This window comes from Frankliniella occidentalis, unplaced genomic scaffold (assembly GCF_000697945.3).
Source record: "Frankliniella occidentalis isolate FOCC.00 unplaced genomic scaffold, Focc_3.1 Scaffold286, whole genome shotgun sequence".
Taxonomy (NCBI): domain Eukaryota; kingdom Metazoa; phylum Arthropoda; class Insecta; order Thysanoptera; family Thripidae; genus Frankliniella; species Frankliniella occidentalis.
The window spans coordinates 234,648-241,104 of NW_026267412.1; positions in this window are offsets into that span (position 1 = coordinate 234,648).

Here is a 6,457-nt window from a genome sequence, read left to right on the forward strand (position 1 = left end):
CCCCGCACTCCCACACGTGAGGCGCGGGGCATCACGTGCCGCGTCGACCCCCAGCGCCCCCGGCCCGACGCCGACCCGACCGCCAATTTGGCAGCGACACGACGAGTCATCCTGACGGCGCGACTCGACCGCGCGTCACGCGAGCGGAGGCCGTCAGGGTCCTTAAGCAGGTAACCCCGACGTGCCGTCCGGACGCGACCCGCGAGGCGAACCCCCACTCGGAGACAACCTGAGGGCGGCGGCACCGCCTGGAGAGGACGAACCAACGATCCACCCGCGCCCCGCGCGGCCGGCTTCCAGTTCCGAGCGAGTCTCACACACGTGGCCCCCCACTAACTCCACGCTTCATTACAACTTTCCTCCCCACAGCCTCCGATCCGACGCCGAGGGGGTGGCGGGTGTGCCGGGTCTGCGCGGGGTGGGCCGCTGGGCTGGGCTGGGGTCGGGTTCGGGTGGGTGCAGCAGAGGCGGACGGGCACGACGCGCGCTAGATCTCTGATTGCAACGTGACTCGGGGTGAGGTGCTGGAGCCGTGCTGGAGCTCTGCTAGAGCCCTGCTGGTACCCTGCTGGAGACCTGGGGGTGGGGGTGCCCTGGTCCTGGTGGTACCATGCTGGTGCCCTGTTGGAAACCTGCGGGTGCCCTGCTTGAGTCCAGCTGGCAACCTGCTGGTACTCTGCTGGAGACCTGCTGGAGACCTGCTAGTGCCCTATACTACAGCCCTGCTTGAGACCTGCTGGTGCCGTGCCACAGCCCGTTGGGTGCCCTGCCACAGCCCGACGGGTGCCCTGTTAGAGACCTGCTGGTGTCCTGCTGGGGCGCTGGTGCACCATGGTGTCCTGGTGGTACCCTGCTGAAGACCTGCGGGTGCCCAGCTAGAGCCCTGCTGGCAACCTGATGGTAGCCTGCTGGTAGCCAGTTCCTGTTGGAGCCCTGCTGACGGCCTGCTGGAGCCCCGACCGCACCCACGGCGAGTAAGGTGTGGTCCGCTTATCGCTGGCCTGGACCGTGAGGGCGGTCGGGGCGAGGAGGGCCCCGGCGGGGGAGGGCCCGGCCCGAGGGCCGGCGAGGGACGCCCCGGACCCCGCCCCGCGGCCCGGGTGGCCCGGACAGACAGCAGACCGAGGAGGCGGGAAAGGGCAGGGGGGTGTGGGCAGGGCGGGCCGCTGAGCGGGAGGGGCAGACAGGGCCGGAAAGGGTGAGTGGGTGCGGCGGAGGGAGGGAGAGGGCAGCGGGCGCGGAGGGCGCGCAGGGCGCGGAGCGGCAGCGGCGCGGGGGCGGGTCGATAGTCCCTGCCGCCCTTCAGCGAAAGGCCGTCTAGACCTGGGCGAGACGGGCCTCGCTGTGCCGCGCGCTGCGCCCACGGCGAGCGGGGGGTGGGGGGCATACATGTGACGGGGAGGAGGGGCGGAGGATCAGCAACAGGACTAACGAGCAAAGTGCGACCAAAGAAGCGGGCGCAGGGAGTTTGAGGCAAAGACGCGATGCGCCGTGCAGTCCGCGCTCTGAAATCCGGGCACGACCCACTTACTATACAAGAAGGACACTAATCGAAATAAAGCATCCAGTAAAGCTGAAGAAATGAAAAATGCGGGGCACAAAAGAAAAGAAGAAAGAAAACGGAAATCACTATGCATTAACTTGGTGACTTCCGTTTTCTTGTTCCCCGCATTCCTCTGCAATTCAGCTTTAGTGGCATATTTTATTAGGTATACATTTACTTCGACAGCCTGGCCCCTGGCCCTGGCCCTGGCCCCTCTCGCTCGCGAAGAGCTCACTCGACAAACTCTCAACTAAGGTGACTTGTACTTTCCGTAACCTCCGTACCAACCCAAATGGTTATCACCGTGCCGTCGGGGTTGGTGGCCGCTAAACTGCGCCCTCCTTGTGTCTCCCTGTATCGGCAGACTTTGGTGCGTGCTTTGGTCCGGACTGGCGGTCCTCTGCACGCCATTCTGGTGCGATGACTCGCGCACTCCCGCACGTCCCCCGCACGCCGCACGTTCCCCGGGGGGGTCTGGGCGGGCCCCGCCGTGCCCCGCGCAGCCCGAGGTTACCTTGCGGCGGCGAGTTTGGCACGGCCCTCAATATTTTAGCGGCTGGAGGGAGAGAATACGCTGGCCAGGGGGCGACCCATGCCCCCTGCGGCGGGGGCTGTGCGCCCTACGGGGCCGGCCGTACCCGTGCTCTGGCTGAATTTGATGCCGCCTGAACTGCACAGCCCCCCGACCGGCCCGGCCTGACGCGGTGGCAAAAAACGTGTTGCGTACCCGCCTTGTGCGGTTTTGCTGCACTACGCACACACAGCCCCCTCATAGACGAACAGTCACTATCATCATTTTATTTTTGTCGGCTCATTTTGGTGTTTTTCTGTCGCTGCAGCAGGGGGAGACGCTACTGCCGCCGCTTTCCCCACACCGGACAAAATTTACGCGCGACAGCGACGTTGTTGTGCAACCGTGTGTAACAAACAAAAGGGTTTTCATTTAGCGCTGGCGCCATGGTTGGCGCATGGCTGGCGCGGCACAGCGCAGCCCCCCATGTCCCCCCGGCCCCGGCCGGCGGTGCGGTGCTGTGCTGTGCCTGCCGGGCGCACCGGATCGCATGGTGTGACCCGCAGGGTGTGGAGGAGGGTGGGGTAGGGGCGGGTTGGTATGCAGGGTTGCATACACGGCCGGGGCGCCCGAGCCAAACGGGATGGCGAGGGGGAGGGGGGCTTTGGCGTCTGGGGGCGTGGCGGAGCGTAGCCGGAGGGGCGTGGCGGGGAGCGGCGGGCCCAACTGTCACGTGGCTCCTGGGTATTGGAATCTGTTTGAATTACAACCAATACCCGGGCGGGGTAGGGGGTAAGGGTGGGTCTGGCGGCCCCCGCGCCCCGCCCGCCCTGTCTGCGGGCCCCGCCTGCACGACGTGACGCTGCGCCGTGCCCTGCAACGCCCTGCAGCCAGTATTCTGCACTGCACGGCTATGCAGCGACGCCCTGGCAGGCGTCGGCGACGGCCAGCGACGGCGGCGCGCCTAGCCAAGTCAGTCCTCCCGCAATTCCCACAAGGCAGCGCAAAACGAGGTCGAGCTCGACAGCGCGGCGGCATCTCCGCTGCTGCCCCGCAGTCTGCACCCCCGCGGCCCGATGCATGCACACGCTTTGGGCCGGTAGCCGGAGCTGGGACACCACTGGAACTTTTAAGTTATTTCATTTCACAAAAAAAAATCCGATTATTCTCAAAACCGCGTATGCTGATGCTGACCCGTACAACACTTTTCATCTGCTCTGCACCGGAAAAACAAATGCTCGATTTGATACACCTTAGGAAGTTTTGATTGCAGCAATAATGCAATACAATACACTCTAAATTTAAAAGGACTAGTTTTGTTCCTCAAGAAACGTTTTCGTCCAGACCGGATGCAATTTTTTCTCTAAAAGTGTACAAATTTTGCAAAATCTTTGCAAAACTGCAGCCGATCTGGAAGTGCAAGGAAACGTTTCCTCGAAATTGCCTTTTAAAGAACGAAATCGTCGCTTTACATTTAGAGGGTGAGCCTTTTAAAAGTGCGTTTTTTTTTTCAGTGTGCCGCCTAGAAATTCCTGCCAGCTGCCGAGCGCTGCTGGCCGCGGCGGTGCGGCCCTATCGGGACGGGCTGCGCCGTGCCGCGGCCGCTGCTGTTCCTCACGGTGTCGTATACAGCAACCGTGGCGCGGCGGGGCGGGCGGGCATCCCAAAACTCCTTCCAGAGAGCGCGCCAGAAGTTTGGGGCGTTCAATCCCCCAGAGTATGACTGCAAGCAAGTTGAAACGTTAGGAAGCGAGGGGAGCCGGGCGGTGCGCGGTGCGGCTCGGAGGGACGTCAGGAGATGGAGGCACGGGGTGGGGGGAAGGCAGGCAGGGGAACGGGGAGGTTTGGTGGATCGGGGTTGTGAGAGAGGTCCTAATTTTTGGGCTCTCGCGCTGGCGGGCTGACTGTGCTGGGGGTGGGAGGCGGGTAGGAGGAGGGTGCGAGCAGAGGAGAAGCTCTCGTCGGTCGGAACGATCTGGGAACGCGTCCAACGCGAAACAGCAGTGAGGTACTCTTCTTCTGAGAGGTCCCGGGCGGCACCCTACGCTCACACGTACTCCGTGGCGGCCTGCACGAGGGTCTGCGCCATGACCGATGTCGACAGTCTACCCGACGGGGCCCCGGGGCTGGCCGGGCGTCGCGAGGCGGCGCGGCGGTCGAGACAGATTTGCCACTCGCTACAGCGCGCTGCTGCTGCTGCGCTTCGCTACTCTTGCGGTTCTCGTCTTTCTCGTCTCCACTCACAAGGCAGATGCTGGCGGATCTTTCATAAGAGTTGTAAAATTAACCAGGATCGCGGTTCACGAAAGATAAGAATGTGAGACGCTTTCTACCCTCTACGCATCCATGTCGTACGGCTTTAAAAAGGCAGATTTTGGTTAAAGGAATAGTGATCCTCGTACTTTTCCCTTTGAATACCCTACCACCAAACCCTTGACCAAACCACCAAATAAGTGGTGATCTCATGTACAGTAGGGTAGGTGTTCTTCGCTGGACTTTTTAGCAGATGATACCTTTATAGGCCTGACACCAGTAATGTGTTTCTGGTTCTACCCTGGCACTTTAACTGAGCTCACACACGGCTGTAGATAGGGTAAATAAGCCTCCCTCATCCTCATCTCATACGTGAATCAAGATTTTGGTTTTGGTTACACGACACGGCTGGGTTCGCAGCCCCCGTACCCCAGGCCGAACCCCTCTCTCCTTCCCCGCCCTCCGCCTCCGCGCGGTCAGGGGTGACCCCAAGTTGCCATGAGGAGGAGAGGGGGTCCGTGTCGGCGGCGCTGCGCAGCGGATGCCCGACGGAGTCAAGTTTAACGTGGAATCATGTTTCGTACATAATCTTGACCAGACTACCCGGCTGGAAGCTCGCTCGCATAGCGCTCGCAGCTCCTCCCCCTCTCTAGAAGTTGTTCGCTCGTTCGCTGTGCTCTGCTGGCCCGCCACACCTCGCCCCGCCCCGGTCCGCAGTGCTACCAGTCCAGTAATCCCACGCGCTGCTCCGCAGCTTTGCAAGTTGCGCTGGCCGCTGTGCTCCGCTGCTGTGCTCCGCTCTGCTCCGCGCTCCGCCCGGGTCGCCCGCGCGCCCCCGGGGCCGGGGTTTGCTGCCGCCGGGTCGTAAAACGGCATAACGAGGGCGGCAACCATCGGCCGGGCCAGCCACGCCGGCCGGGGCCAGCTCAGCGAGCGCGCGTGGACCCGCCTGAGCCCCGGCCGCCCCGGGCCGCCCCCGGCAGGACGTTACCTACCCCACGGACTAGCGGAATGAATCTCTCATGACATTTATTGAAAATCGATTAGCGATTCGTGACGCACTGCCTGTTCTTCCTCCCATTCAGCGCGCCGCGCAGTCCGCCTCCACCCCCTCCTCCACCTCCGCCTCCGCCCCCGCCTCGGCCTCCACCTCCGCCAGCCTCCACCTCCACGTTCGGGCCGCTCCCCCCGCCTCAGCCTCCGCCCCCGCCTCAGCCTCCACCTCCAGCCCCGCCCACGCCCCGCGCGACTTGATGCAAATTGTCGCGAGAGCGCGCCGGTTACGACCCGACCCGACTGCTCCCCGCTCAGCCCCGCTCTATGCATTAGCGGAAGGCAGACCGTAACATTCAAATTACGCAAGTACAATTCATCACGGGAATGCCGAGGCGGGGCGTGGCGGGGCGTGGTGGCGGGCGTCCCGGAGCAAGCGTGAGGGGGACAGGGGGGAGGGGGGTTCTGGAGTGCGGCCGTGTACGAGCTCGCAGGGGGGTCCCGTCCCGCCCCGCCCCCATGCACTTTGTCAGCTGGTAATTAAATACCTGGCCCGGGCCCGGGGCCCGCCGAGCTCGGCTCGACTCGACTCCACGGTATTCCGGCTGGGCGCGTAGAGTGCGGCGCAGCGGCAAAGGTGGATAGCGTAGCGTTGCGTGGATAGGCGACGCCGCCGAGGATAGCGGGGGAGTGGCGAAGAGAAAAGAGAGGGGGAGGAGAGGAGGGCAGGATGGGTCGACGACCTCAGCGCCGCGAACACCCAGCAGCGGCGGCGGCGGCGGCGGCGGCGGCGGCGGCGGTGGCAGCGCATCCGTTCGAAACGAAACAAAAACAAATAATGAACGCAAAACGACCCAGAGGAGGCAGAACGGGGCGTCGCTGCGCGCGAGGGCCGGTTAACTGCCGCCGCCAAACGAATAAAAGCGAATCAGAGACGTCATGAATGATTCTGCGCGCCGGGCGACTAATGCTCTCCAGGAGAGAGGGGGGGGGGGGCGGATGCCGAGAGAGCTGGACCAACAACTGGGCGGCCTCTGTCCAGCAGCAGTGTCGGCTGCCGACCTGCTGAAGCCGAAAGCACCCCCCTCCAGCCCCTCTCCCCTTGCACGCGATTGACGTGATGATGCGAGTCGTTTTGCACATCAAACGTCCCCCCC